The following is a 17,821-nucleotide window of genomic DNA, read 5'->3' on the forward strand; positions in this document are numbered from 1 at the left end:
CAGAGGTCCCGAGTTCAATTCCCAGCAACCACATGGTGGCTCACAACCATCTGTAATGGGATCTGATGCTCTCTTCTGGTATGTCTGAAGAGAGCGACAGTGTACTCATATACATAAAATAAATAAATAAATCTTAAAAAGCAAAAAAACTTTTTAAAAGAAACAAAGTGGGTAGAATTAGAAGTTGTGTTGCAGGCTGGTGAGACAGCTCAGTGGATAAAGGCGACTGCCACCAGAGTCCCATTCCCAAGACCCACATTGTACAAGGAGAGAACTGTCTCAGGAAGTTAGTTGTCCATACCCTCTACCTAAACACATAACAAGTCTATGCATGGACACATTAAATAAATAAATAAATAAATATTTAAGTATAATCCTTTTTTAAAATCATGGTTGGAACCAATTGAATAAAAGATGGTAGACTAAATATCTTATACTTTTTTTTCTTTTTTATCTTTCCAAAATGGCAATTCTAGAAACCATTTCCCAATGAATCAAGGATACTTTCAGGACTCTCAGATCACTCTCTTAGCTCAAATGCTTCTATAGATAACTGCAGGCACCACTTACCATGGTCCATACATTCTGACAACTGTTTCTGGTTTTATTTTATTTTTTATTTTTTATTTTTGCATTGGTGTTTTGCCTGCATGAATACCTGTGTGAAGGTCTCAGATATCCTGGAACTAGGACCATAAACAGTTGGGAGCTGCCATGTGGTTGCTGGGAGTTGAACCAAGGTCCTCTGGAAGAGAAGCCAATACTCATAACCACTGAGCCCCAACCAATTACTGTATGTATGTTTCCTCTAATCTTCATGATATCTCTGCAAAGTGTGCATTTCTCCCACATAAGGGAAGAAGGTCACTGAGTGTGGTGGCACACATCTTTAATCCAAGCAATGGGCAGCAGAGGCAGGTGGATCTCGTCTACAAAGCAATTCCCCTTGCCATGGATTCACAGGGAGATTTCTGCCTCAAATAATAAAAAGGGGAGGTGGGCTGGCGAGATGGTTCAGTGGTTAAGAACGCCGACTGCTCTTCCAAAAGTCCTGAGTTCAAATCCCAGCAACCACATGGTGGCTCACAACCATCTGGAATGGGATCAGATGCCCTCTTCTGGTGTGTCTGAAGACAGCAACAGGACAGTGCACTCACATAAATAAAATAAATAAATAAATCTTTAAAAAAAGAAAAAAAGAATACAAATATATAATATGCTGATGTCCTAATCATTTTGGTTTTTTTTTCTAAAATCATAAAAACTCTTTAACTGAGCTAAAAATAAAGTAAGAATTTGTCCTGTGGGATACGTACGCCTGTTCATGTTCCGGGATAAGGACACTGACAAGCACATGAGCTGTGTTTCAAGACCAAACCCATGGCAAACGTACATGGCAGGTCAGCCCAGCAGTTCTCCTTCCCACGGGCCAACGCAGTAAACACAGACACATTTCAGGATGGCTGCATAATTAAAACTAAAAGCAATATTGCTGAGCTTGATGCCCTGCTGGGAAACAGTAAGCTGGAACTGCCATTCAAACCAAAGGCATTCTAGCACAAAACTGACATCCCCCGCTCAGCTGCAAACATCACAGTGGCACCCACTAGTGCCAGGCACACCAAAAGATGGCTCTTAAACGTGTGTTGGTTCTTTTGAGTAACTACCAGATTTGCTATGACACTAGATCGGCCAGGCTCGGGCCAGGCAGCGGGCCACAGCATAAAATAAAAATTTAGGCTGAGAGTTACAAAGGCATTTGAAGGTAAATGAGTTCAAATGTCTTAACCATTTCCAGGAATCTCTGTAGTTTTTGTTTGGTGTGTTAGTTTGTTGTTTTCTCGAGACAGAGTTTCACACTAGTCGAGGCTGGCCTGGAACATATAGTAACTCTCCTGCCTCATCCTCCTGAGTACGGGATTGCTGGTATAAACCACCACATCTGGCTAGGAATCCCTGCTATGACCTGCCCACGCGAGGTCAGCGAGGTCAGCGAGCTGGCTCAGCAAGTAGAAGTGATTGTAGAGCAGACTTGGTGACCTAAGTTCAATCTCTGGTTCCCACAGGAAAGGAAAGAGCTGACTCCTGAAAGCTGTCCTCTGACAGACACCCTCATATGCACTAAAACCCCACCCACCCAGAGTAAATAAAGAAATGTAATAAAAAAAAAAAAAAAAAAAAAGCCGGGCGGGAGGCAGAGGCAGGCGGATTTCTGAGTTCGAGGCCAGCCTGGTCTACAAAGTGAGTGCCAGGACAGCCAGGGCTACACAGAGAAACCCTGTCTCGAAAAACCAAAAAAAAAAAAAAAAAAAAAAAAAAAAAAGAAATGTAATTAAAAAAAAAAAATTAAACTGTGTGACCAACGGTGACAACAAACTGGCATGCTCTACCACAGCACTTTTATCCAGCCATCCAGAACTCATGCACACTGGGCAAGCACTCCAGCAAGCAAGCTCCATCCCCTGCCCAGATGCTCAGATTCTTACAGATATTTTCTTTGTAGTATTGGCTTTGTAGTGTATATTACTTTATTTGAATACTGGATCTGAGGCTAATAGTTAAAACAACGGCCAGTAAATAAATACCAAAATGTATTTTTCTTTAAAAATACCCCCACTATTTCTTAGGCATGAATGATTTCAAAGCATCTCAGACTAGCTGGAAGTGAACTACAACCTATAATAGTTTTCATATATCACACCTAACAGTTAAACGTCTTTAGTGAGCTGGCACCGGGCTCACACCTGTTATCCCACAGGGAGAAGGCTGAGGCTGGACCTCTGAGTCCTGCCCAAGCTACACCATGAGATCCTGTCTCAACAAAGGGTACAATCTTCAAAGATAGCTGCTGCTGCTTCATTGTTGTTGTTGTTGTTTGGTTTGGGGAGGGAGGTTCCAGATAGGGCTTATCTAGTCCCATGTCCTAGAACTCACTCTGTAGATGAGGCTGCCCTCAAACTCAGATATCCGCCTGCCTCTGCCTTCTGAGTGCTGGGATTAAAGGTGTGCGCCACCACTCAGCTGTAGTTAATCTCTTAATTGCTGAGCTATCTCTCCTGCCCTCCTACCTCCGATTTCATCCATCTTGACTCTTCCATCCGTAGACACAATTTACTTATGCACTTAGTGTTAACTGTCAACTTGACAAAATCTAGAGTCCCATGATAGTGACCTCACTCAGGCATGCCACTGAGGATCATCTTGACTGCATCAGTCAGGTGAGGCACCCCATGCACTGTGCAGACACCACTCCTGGCCTTGATCTGGCAGAAGGGGAACTGAGCATCAGCATGTTAACTCACTCTCTCTCTGCTTTCAGATTCTGAGCAGATGTGACCGGCTGCTCCCAAGGATGCCTACCACATTGACTTCTCCACCCCAGCAAACAGGTCCTGGGACTGTGGACCTGAATCAAGCCTTTCTCTTTGAGCTGCTTCTCTGTAACGCCTGCTCACATGCCAGTGCCCAGGCATGTGACATGCTTTCTCCCCGGTGTGCTCTTATTGGTTTCTTCCACATGGAATCAACTAAAATGAGACGTGCTCTCTGCTCTCTGACCTTTCCGTCTCCTTTGTCTGTGCTTTGATATAACATTGTCCTGCACAAATCCTTATCACAGTTATCTTCCTGTACATTAATTGTGGCTTATCTGTTTGCTTCTGGACTATGAGCTCCATAAGGACTTGGACTTGAACGTGCTCACCTTCAAATGAATTATGGTATATACATCTTATTATTAGATACAAATTTTAGAGTTTTCTTTTGCTTTGGATTTAGTTTGGCTTTTTGTTGTCAAGCGTTTGAAATGTGTCCTAGTGCATATGCGCATATCAACTCTGTGTTCTGAGGATAGTCTCTGACTGGATCTTGCTGATTATTCTAGACTGACTGGCCAGTGAGCCTCAGGACAATCCTCTCTATTTCCCTAGCATTGGATTATAGATACATTATATCCCAGCTTTCTAAATGAGATGTGGAGCTCAAACTTGGATCAAATCCTCAGGTCTGTACCATAAGCACTTTATTAACTGAGCTATCTCACCTTAGGGACATTCAAACTCTATATTAAAAAATATTCTTTTTCTTCCTTCCTTCCTTCCTTCCTTCCTTTCTTTCTTTCTTTCTTTCTCTTTTTGTTTTTCTGAGACAGGGTTTTACTGTGTAGCCCTAGCTATACTGAACTTACTCTGTAGTCTAGGCTGGCTCAAACTCAGAGATCCTCCTGCCTTTGCCTCCAGAGACCTGGGATTAAAGGTATACAGCACCATGGTTGACATATTCATATGTCATATTTTTTTTTTTTTTTTGGTTTTTCGAGACAGGGTTTCTCTGTGTAGCCCTGGCTGTCCTGGCACTCACTTTGTAGACCAGGCTGGCCTCGAACTCAGAAATCCGCCTGCCTCTGCCTCCCGAGTGCTGGGATTAAAGGCGTGCGCCACCACGCCCGGCCATATGTCATATTCTTTCATTTGCTTAGTCAACAAATTATTTAGCATCTCCTAGAGACTATATACCATGCCAAGCCCTTGAGAGACATGCACCCAAGAGAGGATATATACAGATTCAAAACAGCTATTAATTTAGTGAAATTTAATGCCCACCTGGGGCTGACTAGAAAGAGTCCTGCAGCACCCCCAATGCCTGTGTCTGCCTGCCCAGAGCACAGGAACTCTGGCTGGATGTTGGGCCCCTTTTCCCTTCCTCCTTTTCCCCAGGGCCTTCCCCCGACCCCTTTTTTTGTTTCCAACAGCCCAGCATTAAGTAGCTAGGACTCCTTGACTGACTGCCTGTAGTGTGGGGTTACTTACTCATCTTTCAATACTTCCCTGGTCACAGGATTTTCCAATGGGCTAGGGAGGCAGCACAGGTGAAGGAGAGTTACTAAGTGCCAAGCAATAAAAATCTAGAAAAGAGTTCGAGGCCAGCCTGGTCTACAAAGTGAGTGCCAGGACAGCCAGGGCTATACAGAGAAACCCTGTCTCGAAAAACCTAAAAAAAAAAAAAAAAAAAAAAAAAAAAAAAAAAAAAATCTAGAAAAAAAAAAGCTAAAAAAAAAAACAAAAAAAACTTAGTGAATCTTGGGCAGTGTGGTGGTTTAAAGAATAGCCCCTACAGGGTTAGAGAGATGGCTCAGCTCACTGGCTGCTCCTCCAGAGGTCCCGAGTTTAATTCCCAGCAACCATGTGGTAGCTCACAGCCATCTTTTTTTTTTTAGATTTATTGTTATATGTAAGTACACTGTAGCTGTCTTCAGACACACCAGAAGGGGGCATTAGATCCAATTACAGATGATTGTGAGTCACCATGTGGTTGCTGGGATTTGAACTCAGGACCTTTAGAAGAGCAGTCAGTGTTTTTTGTTTTTTGTTTTTTTTTTCCCCGAGACAGGGTTTCTCTATGTAGCCCTGGCTGTCCTGGCACTCACTTTGTAGACCAGGCTGGCCTCGAACTCAGAAATTCGCCTGCCTCTGCCTCCCGAGTGCTGGGATTAAAGGCGTGCCCCACCACGCCCGGCTGCAGTCAGTGTTCTTAACCGCTGAGCCATTTCTCCAGCCCCACAGCCATCTTTAATGTTATCTGGTGCCCTCTTTTGGTATGCAGGTAGGTGTACATGCAGATAGAGCACACACACACACACACACACATATATATATAATAAATAAATCTAAAAACAACAACAACAAAACGGTCCCTACAAACCCATATATTTGAATGCTTAGTCACTAGAAAGTTTGAAAAGATCAGAAGGATGAGTGGGTGGAGCCTTACTGAAGTGGGTGTGACCTTGTGGAAAGAAGTGTATCACTGGAGGTGGGCTTTGAGGTTTCCACATGACAGGCCCAGTTGTTTGCTCTCATTCTGTGTCTTTGGTTTAGTAGCCAATGCTAATTTTCAGATCCTCCATATTTTGTTAACCCAGAACCCAGGCTAATGTCTGTCATGACAATGGACTAAACCTCTGACACTATAAGCAAGCCCCCAGTGAAATGCGGTAGTAGCACATAAACTTAATCCCAACACTCAAGAGGCAGTGGCAGGTATATCTCTGAGATCAAGGCTAGCTTGGTCTACTGAGCTCCAGGATAGCCAGGGCTACACAGAAAAACCTTGTTGTGAAAAAAGAAAAGTTTTCTCTTATCAGAGTTGCCTTGATCATGGTATCTCTTCACCTGAAGAGAACACTAAGGCAGGCAGATTATGAGAAGGTTACATCTTCTGAAATCTTCTTACTTCCCAATCCTTTCTTCATCCCCTGCCTTTTTGAGATTGTCTTGCTATGTACTCTAGGCTATCTTCAAACTTAAGATCCTTAAGACCCTGCACAGGCACAGGCCACTACACCCTCTTCCCAGTGGTCTCATTTTCCTTTGGTTTTTTTTTTTTTGTTTTTTTGTTTTTGTTTTTTTTTTTTTTTTTTTTTGGTTTTTCGAGACAGGGTTTCTCTGTGTAGCCCTGGCTGTCCTGGAACTCACTTTGTAGACCAGGCTGGCCTCGAACTCAGAAATCCGCCTGCCTCTGCCTCCCGAGTGCTGGGATTAAAGGCGTGCGCCACCACGCCCGGCTGTTTTTTTTTTTTGTTTTTTTTTTTTTTTTTGGTTCTCATTTTCCTTTGGTTTTGATATTTTCCAATTCATTAGTGAATATGCATTATTTTGATATTCACAATTTTTCTGAGTTTCCCAAAGTTATAAATTTGTGCCAATCAGCAGGAACTGTACTCAGAGTAAACAGCATATATATTTATGAGAGTAATGTGAGAGTAAACATTCAAAACCTCTACTCACACTCTAATACAAAAAAACATCCATAACAAAACCTGATGCCCTCTGCTGGAGTGTCTGAAGACAGCTACAGTGTACTTACATACGATAAATAAATAAATCTTTAAAAAAAAAAAGATGCAGAAAGAAAGGCATCAATTAGCCATACATTAATAGAAATAGCAGAAGAAAAATACTTCAAATGATCTCAGAAGGGCTGGAGAAGGAGATCAGAGGTTCAGAGCACCTGATGCTCTTCCAGAGGACCCTGAGTTCAGAACTCATAACCCATGTCACGTGATTCCCAACCACCTATGGTTCCAACTTCAGGGGAGCTACGCTCTCTTCTGGCCTCCTTTAGCACCTGAACACATGTGTCATAAGCACACGCGCACACACGCACGCGCGTGACACACACACACACACACACAGATCTTTTTACGTTTATCTTTATTTTGTGTATATTGGTGTTCTGCCTGCACATTTGTGTGTATATCACATGTACACAGTGCCCACCAGAGCCAGGAGAGAGCAACAGCTGCCTGAAACTAGATTACAGATGACTGTGAGACTGTCGTGTGGATCTGAGGATTGAGCCTGGGTTTTCTGCAATAGTCAATGATTTTAAACACTGGGTCATCTCTCTAGCCCTCGTGCACATTTTTTTTTAAATGTCTTTTTAAAAGTTGCTAAGAATTAAATTAATTGAATGTCGCTGGACAGATCAATTGAAGGCACACTGTAAAAGTAATTAAAGAGTAAGAGCCAGAACACATTATGGCTAATAACCTAGTGGCTGAAATCATTCCAAAAGGCAGAGCCTGGTACTTGACAGTTAAGGAGGGAATATGTTGTTCTGTGAATTTATTTCTGAAAGTAAAACTTTCCCGAAATTAGAAAATTCATTCCTAAAGTTCTTTTTCATATGACACTATATCAATAATGATATATACTATACATTGTATTGTTTTTTCTCCTTAAATGTGTTATTTCCATAACTATCTAATGAATGGAAAAATTTAAATATATTAAAAAATAAAATATGCAAATTTATCAAGATTATCACACTGGCTTCATTGTGGAAATCATTTTGAAAAAAAAAAGCCCATGCAAACTGTCCTAGGAAAACATTAACAATAAAATCATCCTAATTTTTTCTTCTTTTTCTCTTTCTTTTTCTTGTTTTGTTTTTTGAGAGAGTTTCTCTACAGAGTCCTGGCTGTCCTGAAACTCACTATGATACCAGGCTGGCCTCAGATTCACAGAGATCCGCCTGCCTCTGCCTCCTAAGTGCTAAGTAAAGGCATGTACCATCAGGCCCAGCTTCTAATTTTCTATATTGCACAAAATTATATCATTCTATTCTACTTAATACAGAGGAAGACATGACAGCCTCTGTACAACTTGTTCAGAAGATAAATTAATAAATAACACTACGTCTCATCTGTCTAATGATTTACAGTTCACAAAGCACTTTGACCCTTATGACAATTCTGTGTCCTTGTTCCAGCTGGATAGATTCAAACAGCAAGGACTGAAATGCAGAAAGCCTGCCTTTTTATATTTCAAAATCCAAAAGCCATAAAAGAAGATGGAAAAGTTTATCAGCATAAAAATCTAGAACTTCTATAAGGAATAAAAGAAAAGACGTCAGAAAGGCAAATATCAAAGCGAGCCTGAGGGCCTGAGGGCAGAGTGGATGGTTGGCATGCAGGAAGCCCTGAGTTCAATACCCTGCGCCCAAGGAAGGAAAAAGAAGAATTCTTGTAAAACATATCACAAACCTTTATTTAACTTTTTATAGAGAGCCCAAGAAATCAGAACGATAGGGATCCCTGGCTCAACAGAAAAGTTATGACTCGAACATAAAAGATGCTTCGTCTCAGCATAATTAAAAGAGCTGAACCTCTCCGAGTTTATCTATCACTTCTTTCTATCTACCACATTGGCAACAATTCAAGATTGATAACAGCAGGCATAATAGTAACAGTACTGATCCTCCAGTCACAGTGCTTACAGGTAGCTCTCTGCAGCTCGGCGGCCATGGATCAGATAGTACCAGTGCCCACCTCAAAGGGCTTTTGCTAAGATTAAATGAGATGACATACGTAAACTCCTAGAATGGTATTTACTGTACAGAACACTGTCTGAGCATTCGCTATGACACAGGCAATGTAGATAGGAAATACCTGAGGAAAGAAACTGAGCAGTTCCTGGTAATAAATGCACATCAACTTTAAAATTCTGCCTTTGTAAATTTACCCCTCAAATCCCCTTGCACACATGTCAAAGTGACACACTCAGGGTCTACACTACAGCACTGCTTAGCAAGGCTAAAGGAATGCGCAGAGTAGGCAACAAGTTTTAATACAGATTCAATAGCTTTTCGGTGTTTCTTTTTTTTTTGTTTTGTTTTGTTTTTGTTTTTCGAGACAGGGTTTCTCTGTATAGACCTGGCTGTCCTGGAACTCACTTTGTAGACCAGGCTGGCCTCGAACTCAGAAATCTGCCTGCCTCTGCCTCCCTAGTGCTGGGATCAAAGGCGTGCGCCACCATGCCCTGCCTTTTCGGTGTTTCTTTAAACATTTTTTTTTCTATTACATTTTATTTATCTGTGTGTAGAGAGGCCGGAGGACAACCTATGGGAATCTGTTCTCTCTCTCCAAGTGGGTCCCATAGACCAAGTGTGAGAGACTCTTGTGACGAGAACATCTACCCACAGAGCCATGTGAACAGCCCATTTTGTTGTTGCTTTTTTTTTTTTTTTAAGATTTATTTGTTTATTATATGTAAGTACACTGTAGCTGTCTTCAGACACTCCAGAAGAGAGAGTCGGATGGTTGTGAGCCACCATGTGGTTGCTGGGATTTGAATTCCGGACCTTCGGAATAACAGTTGGGTGCTATTACCCACTGAGCCATCTCACCAGCCCTGTTGTTGCTTTTGTCTTGGGTTTTTTTGTTTTTTTTTTTTTTTTTTTTTTTTTTTTTGGTTTGTTGTTTTTCAAGACAGGGCTTCTCTGTATAGCCCTGGCTGCCCTGGAACTCACTCTGTAGACCAGGCTGGCCTTGAACTCAGAAATCCACCTGCCTCTGCCTCTGCCAAGAGCTGGGTTTAAAGGCATGTGCCACCATTGCCCAGCTTGTCTTGGTTTTTAAAACAGGGTTTCATGTAGCCTATATTGGCCTCCCTTTTGCTGTGTGTAGCCTTCTCCCATCAGGTACTGTGATAGCCCCAAATGGCAACACACACACACCAGCCTATGAAAAATCTTTGTTAAATTCTGAATAGTCCTAGACCAAGTACAGAGAAGGCTTGTGGGACTAGTTCAGCAGGGACCAGGACTGATATTTATGGAGGCCTGCTCTATTCCACAAAGAAGCACAGATGGCTTCCTCTGTCCTGAATTTATCCTCCTCCATTCAAAGCCTGGGTTCAGACAACAGCAACCTAGAAGGCTTACTAGGTGTCTGCAGATCTCCCTGCCAGCCCAGAGGTGATCTCCCTGTTCACCAGCGTCCATTCTGTACAACTGAACTCAGCCAATAATCTATGGCCCGGAGGCAGGGTGACATAACACACAGACAAACCCCAAAGCTCTATGAAGACATCTCAGGGTTGAAAGAAGTTTTTCAGGGGAGGGAGGGGTATTTGTTTTGTTTTTGAGATAGGTTTTTTTCTTTATGTAGTCCTGGCTATTCCTGACCTTGATATGTAGACCAGGCTAGACTTCACAGAGATCTACTTCATTCTGCCTCCTGAGTACCAGGAATGCCAGAATGCATGGCCACACCCATCTACACCCAAAAGAATTCCCTGGGAGAAAAAGTAGGAATGTCCCTGGGAGACAAAAGAGGAAGTCCTCAAAGTTCTAATCTGAAAAGCTCTCCAGGATACACTAAAATGAAAGACACGCCCAGTGAGTAGAGCCCAGAACTGTGAGAAACCATCAGCTTTTTAAGGGGGGGAAAAAAAACAAAAACATTATATATATTCATGTTTGGAAGCATTTACCTAAACAAAGTCTAAAAGAATGCAAAGATAGCTGGGTTGTGGTGGTCTGTCCTGGATGCCAGGGAAGTCAGAAGTTGAAGGTTGTCCTCAAAAATCCCTTCTTCAAAAATAAAAATGGGGGCTGGTGAGATGGCTCAGTGGGTAAGAGCACCCGACTGCTCTTCCAAAGGTCCGAAGTTCAAATCCCAGCAACCACATGGTGGCTCACAACCACCCGTAATGAGATCTGATGCCCTCTTCTGGTGTGTCTGAAGACAGCTACAGTGTACTTACATATAATAAATAAATAAAATAAATCTTTTTAAAAAAAAAATAAATAAATAAAAATGGGGGTGAGGTGAGGGCCTACTACCAAGGGCAGCTGAGAGTTCAGCTTCAGTTCCGAGCACCCAGAGAGTTTTAAAAAAATGGTTGGGAGGCATGAAGGGAGCAGGGAGCTGGGTAGACACAGCAGTCATGAGACTGTGACTGTTTATACAAAATATATAAATATTTAAAATCATGTTATATGTAAACAGTCTGATATTTAACTACTTGAATACATTGTATTTCCAAGTAACATACATATTAAGGAAGAGTGTGGAAAGTTCCCAAGCGTGGAACTAATTCTAACAGAGAAATACACTATTTGGGTATTTTTGAGACAGACTCTGACTGTGTGGAACAAGATGCTACTAACCCAAAGCACACGATGCCTCTCGCTTCAGTCTCCTGAACGCTAGGACCACAGGAGTGCCCCACAGCACCCAGCTTTAAATATAACATTGAAAAAAAAAAACACTAAAGCTTACAGAAGATAAGCATTTTACCTATAACCATATAGTTAATAACACAATCTCAGTTTTGATTTACCATGAAGATTTCCAATATTTTCCTCTTTTCACGTTGCCTTTATAAAATCAGAGGGCCAGAAAAATGGGTAAGAGCACCTGCTGCCACACTTGATGACCTGAGTTCAATTCCCAAGATCCACATGACGGGAGGTCAGAATCAAGTTCTCCAAGTTGTCCTCTATACACACACACACACACACACACACACACATACACACACACACATACAAATAGTAAAAAATAAATAAAATGTCAAGAATGGATAGTTGACACATTACAAATATGTTAACAACCAGCCCTCTGACCACTCAGCAAACATAACCCTACTGAGACCACACTGAAGTCATGTTCATTTGATGCCTCAGAAAAGAGCATAACGCCCATTGTTGGTCCAAACATTCACCATCACCCATATGAACAATGCATTAATTAGGCTCCAGTTACCAGAAAGAGAAAAAAACCCACATAAAAGTCCTTATCCAAGATGTCAAACTCTAATAAAACAAGTGTGTGATATTAACAATGTATTTGTAACTACTTTAATATAGGGGGAAGAACATTTTTAAAAATGAGCCCCTTTCTACTCTAAATAAGCCAGGGAACAATTTTCTTCTTATAATTAGCTGAGACTGTAAGTAGAAAGCGTCACTGCAGTGCCTGAGAGAGCAGGTTATTAGCTTCCCGGCATGTACATGTCTAAACCAGAATTAAGGCCTTCATATGCCAAACCACACAGGACAAGGGTTTGAGGAACCATCCCAAACATTTATCTCTATAAAAGAATAACGTATCAAGCATTGAAATCACCCAGATGTCTGAGAACCTCACTGTTTAGACACAATCTGTACCATTGATCACTAGTTTCTAACAGGTGAGTCCCTCCTTGTTGATGATAAGCCCCACCTATAATATCTCCTGTGTTCCATCTCCTGCCATCATATTGGGTAGTTATTACATCTATACAGATGACATAGTCAACACAGCCCTTAATGCTGCTGAACTATTGTAATGACCTATATAGCTCCACTTCCCTTCAACAGTACTGAGACAGTTACACCTTTTTTTCTTCCTTGGCCTTGGAAAGAACTCTGAATTTTTCCAATCATGTATTCTTACAAAACCCAGTCTTCAATCACAATTCTGGTTATCACCTCTTCTCCAAGTACACTAGCTTTTTTTCTTTTTTTTTAAATATTTATTTATTTACTTACTTACTTAGTTATTTATTATATGTAAGTACACTGTAGCTGTCTTCAGACACTCCAGAAGAGGGTATCAGATTTCATTACAAATGGTTATGAGCCACCATGTGGTTGCTGGGATTTGAACTCAAGATCTTTGGAAGAGCAGTCGGTGCTCTTAACCACTGAGCCATCTCACCAGCCCTACACTAGCTTTCTTAAAGATTTTTTTTAATTTTTATTTTGTATGCACGAGTGTCTTATCTATATGTCTGTGTATTATATGCATGCATCGCCTAAGGAAGCCTGAACAGGTGTTGGCTCCCCGAGAACTGGAGTTACGCACAGTTGCATATAGTCAATGGGAACTGAATCTGTGTCCCCTGGGAGAAAGGCCAGTGCTCTTAAAAGCTAAGCCACCTCTTCAACCCCAGATTTTACTTCTTATAACTTCTAATTCAGACTGTGCAGTTAAATCATAGACCCACAGTATCATTTGCAGTCTGAAAAGTGGCTCCCATTTTATATTTCTGCTTTGCAAATTCCAGTTTTGGATCAACCCAATCTTTTGGGGTTTGCTTTATTTTTGTTTTTTGTCTGCCTGTTCGTAGGGTGTTGGAAAATGTAAAATCTGATGGTGACACAACCTTTTAATTCTAGCAGAGGCGGGTGGATCTGAATTCAAGAAGAAGGAAAGAAAGAAAGGAAAGGAAAAGAGAGAGGAGGGAGAGAGAGGAAGGAAGGAAGGAAGGAAGGAAGGAAGGAAGGAAGGAAGGAAGGAAGGAAGGAAGGAAGGATGCTTATCCTTGATGGCTCAGTGGTTTAAAGCACTTGTTGCTCTTCTAGAGAACCCAGGTTGGAGTCCTAGCACCCACGTGGCAGCCACAACAATCATCACTCCAGTTCCAAAGGTCTGACACCCTTTTCTGATCTCTGAGGGCACCATCACACATGTGCATAAACATACACACAGGCACACACTTAGACACCATACAGCATGATCTACACAGTGGGTTCCAAATCAGTCAGGGCTACACTGTGAGATTCTGTCTGAAACCAAACCAACAGAAAAAACACTCATCACATAAAATAAAAATAAATCTAAAAACAACAAACCCTTGCTATTTCCCACTGATGATTCCTATGGCTATAATGCTCATGTCAGAAACTCACCGCAGTTCCGTCAACCTCCAGAGAAAGCTGATTTAGCTACAGATAACTGATCACAATAAAAATAAGACCAGTCTAGTGTGATAACACGCATAATTCCCGCCTGGCCTGTGCTACACAACCCTACCCTCAAACAAGCAGAAAAAGAGAGAAAGAAGACAGACATGTTGCTCACTGCCGCCTGCCTTCCACTTACTCCTAAATCCGTGAGCTGACCACTGTATTACAACCACCAGATTATCAAAACTGCCTTTGAAAGTCACTTCCTAATTGCCAGACTCCTTGGCTTCACACTCTCCTTCTGCTTGACCTCTGAAGCGCCTGGGATCCCCCTCCCTTCTGGAGAAGGTCTTCCTTTGGCTTCTGCGAGATACTGCCACAGCGTTCTAGCTCTCTTCAGTGTCTGTTGAAACCTTAGCACCCCCTCGTAGTACTCCAGAAAGCGGAGAATTGGGCTGTGGACAGAGGCAGCATTGCTGAGGATATTTAATTCCAATTTATGTCTTTAGAGCCTAACTTAATCAGTTCTATGACCAATTTTCCACCTCTATTTCAAAAACTCGGATTGAACTTGTGCACAACCCAATTTACCATTCTTCAGATCTACTTCTTTACATTGTTAGCACCTCCAACCCAATACCGTAAACCAATGAGAAAGCCCTTATGTAGAAAAGCAGAAAACAAAAAACCCTCTAAACTCTATTCTAAAATTCTTGGAATTTCATGCCATTCTCTTCATTTCCCTACAACTATTCCAGTTCATTCATCCTCTTCTCACGCACAGAACACAACAGCCTCCTGACTACCTGGGCCTTCTGCCCTCCGGTTTTACTTTCAATCTTTCTTTCACATTTTCCAGAGATAATCCATATCAAACTCCTGCTTACAACCTTCAATGGCTCCGTATGCCTACAAATAAAGTCCAAATTCTTTAACAAGTTTTTCTCAGAGGTTTAAATTTAAAAGTTTTTCAATTGGTCTAATCTGGCTTTTATTTCCAGCTAAATCCGAATCGTAAGTTTAGATAAGAGTCTTCAAAATGAAGGGTAAGAAAGTGAATAAAAAGGAGAAGTCTCTTAGGATAGGAGTCAGGGTGGTTAGGAGAGATGAGCACGTTTCGGAGGGAATCCAGATCTCAGAGGGAGAAGTGGGCACTGAGACTAGTGAGGCACACTCAGTAGGGGAACGGGACGTGAAGGATTCCACAACTTCATAAGTGAGGAAGGTCAGACACAAACTCAACCCTTTTGAGTATAATTTCCAATGGGTTCTTGACCCCTGAGACGAGGTGGGGACTGTCCCGGGACCCGGAGGGAAGTGAGAAGGAAAGGGAGAGAGGGGCAAGAGACAGTCCCCGCTTCTTTGAGAATCTCAAGTACAGCACCGGATAGTCCAGTGCTCAGCGACCCATGAGCCAAGCTGAGCGCGCGGCAGGGATGCCGAGCCTTGGTCCCCAGGCGCTCTCCCGACGTTACCTGAGGCACGACTGAGCCGCGGAGGGGGCGTCCGCGCCGGCCGGAGGGCAAGGGAGGCAGCGGCCCAGAGCGAGCATAGCAGCTCCCGGCTGTTTAGCCTGCGGAGGAGGTGAGGGTCCCTCGGGCAGAAGCGGGCGACTGCTCAGGGCCAGCGGCGGCGCAGGAGCTGGAGGCTACTGCCATGGCCTTGCGGTCTAGGCTGCTTTCCCCCGCCTGCTCGGCGGGGCCCGGAGGCGGATCACCGCTGGGACAGAGAGGGCTGCTGGAAACTCTCGGCTCCCCGCCGGTGAGTGTCTGAAATGCCTGGGGGGGGGCAGGGGACTGGGGGCGGGGTCCCATGAGCTCCGCCCCCTCCTCAGGCCTCCCTCAGAGCAGCCAATCAATCTTCAACCTTTGACAAACGAGCTAGTAGAGTTGCCCAATTAACGTTAGGAATGCCACGTGGTACGAGGGTGGGCACAATGGGCGTACAGAAAAGCCAATCAGCAACGCTCGGCGCCAACTCTTAGAAGATGAAGGGAACCAATAGGAAGGGAGTGGAGGTAAAAACAGAAGGGACAGTGTGTTGAAAAAGCGGAACCGGAGAGGAGAGAATTCACCCTGGGGAAAACCTAGTCTAAAGAGTCTCAGAGGGCGGGACACAAGAGAGACCAATCGAACCCCCCAAACAGAAGCGAATGGTAAATTAATTAAGCCAATTAAACAAGCACTAGACTGGCGCGGCTTTTGAATAAGGTGTTCTGCTGGATCGAATGCAGTGTCCTGCAGGATCGCAGTATATTGACAAGCTAAAATTAGCACATAATTCCTAACGTCTTGAGAAAGAGCAGTAAGTATAACTTAAACGAAATGCCAAAGGAAGAGATTGAATTCAGGGAAGGCTTAGAGGATTGGTATCACCAGCTAGATGGAAAGGAGAGTTATGAAAGATCTTCGAAGGGAATAAGAATTCTACCCAAGTGTTCATCAGGTACAGATTTCCTCACACTTTCCATAGCCATGGATCTCAAGGGTTCATAATTTTATAGCTGAGCAGACTGCAAAAGAAGAATAAGAGCAGAGAGATACAGTGGGATATAGGCCTTACTCCCAACAGTTTAGGGGCCTCCCTTCAGAAATCTTTAGTATGTGGGACATAATTAAAATATGTCTAGGAGCCGGGCGTGGTGGCTCACGCCTTTAATCCCAGCACTAGGGAGGCAGAGGCAGGAGGATTTCTGAGTTCGAGGCCAGCCTGGTCTACAAAGTGAGCTCCAGGACAGCCAGGGCTATACAGAGAAACCCTATCTCAAACAAAGAAACAAACAAACAAAAACAAAAACAAAAAAAGACTACGGGCAGAAAGCAATGGTAATGTACCATGTGGTCCAGGGTTCAATTCCCAGCACTGAAAATAATAATACCAACGGAATGTAGTGCTACTGACAGCTGAGTTTACAAAAAATGTATAGTAGGAAATAAAATTGGAAGAGGCTAAACATGAGTGGAGTTTAAATAATAAAATTATCTTTTTATTTTAAATGCTGTGTGATTTATCCTTGAACAGAAGCATAACCTAAACAGGGAGTTGTTTGAGGAAGAGTAATTAGCAGCTCACAGAATCTCTGAAGGGAGGTACCTAGACACAGTTCTCTTGGCCTGTTCAGGATCTTTCTGACATAAATTATGTGCTGCCACCTGGTGGCAGATCAGACCCACTGTTCCACCGTTGTCCTTTAACATTTCTGTTGAAAGATTTGGCACCCTTGCAAGTGTGTCTCCCATAGAGCTTGATACAAACAGTTGATAAATACTACTGGTAGCAATCGGAGTTAATGGCACCGTGCCAGATAAATTATCTGCCCTGTGAAAGACAGAGAGAGGCTTGATGAAAAGGCTTGTGTTAAATGTGGGTCTAAATAACAAAAAATTTTAAAATTTGGGGCTGGAGATGCAGTCCATGTGGCAGTATTAGTATGCATGCCACCCAGATGTGGTGTCACACTCCTATCAAATCACCATTCAGAAAGTGGAGGCAGGATATCAGGAGTTCAAGGTCATCCTCAGCTAGATATGGAGTCTAGACCAGCCTGGGACACTTGATACCTGGCCTCAAAATAAAAACTATTAAATAGAGGAAGGAGGAAAAACAACAACAACGAGGGTTCAAGTAGTTACCGTGCAAACCTGAGGAAGAGTCTGTCATCCCAGCACTCCTGGGAGGTGGGAGGCAAAGACCAACACCAGAGCTGCCTCCTAATCCCAACGTGTACTCCATAGCATGACTGTACACAAACAAGCCAGGTATGGTCTAGATACCTATAATACCTGGGGCGTGGCGACGGGAGGAACAAGGCCATCTTTGGCTATATAGAGAGTCTGGACAACACAGGATTCTGTCATATACA

At 42.8% G+C, this 17,821-nt stretch overlaps 1 protein-coding gene across 2 annotated transcripts in view; it reads right to left on the reverse strand.

Moving 5' to 3' along the window:
* Window positions 1-15,732, reverse strand: part of Tesk2 (testis associated actin remodelling kinase 2) — an 88,756-nt gene extending 73,024 nt beyond the window's left edge. For both annotated transcript variants that reach the window (XM_029476249.2, XM_021159371.2), the window contains exon 1: window positions 15,435-15,732. The gene's annotated coding sequence lies outside the window, so the exon portion shown is untranslated. The remainder of the gene's footprint in view (window positions 1-15,434) is intronic.
* Window positions 15,733-17,821: the final 2,089 nt, after the last annotated feature.

Source organism: Mus caroli, unplaced genomic scaffold (assembly GCF_978045245.1).
Source record: "Mus caroli unplaced genomic scaffold, Mus_caroli_1 scaffold_6, whole genome shotgun sequence".
Lineage (NCBI taxonomy): Eukaryota > Metazoa > Chordata > Mammalia > Rodentia > Muridae > Mus > Mus caroli.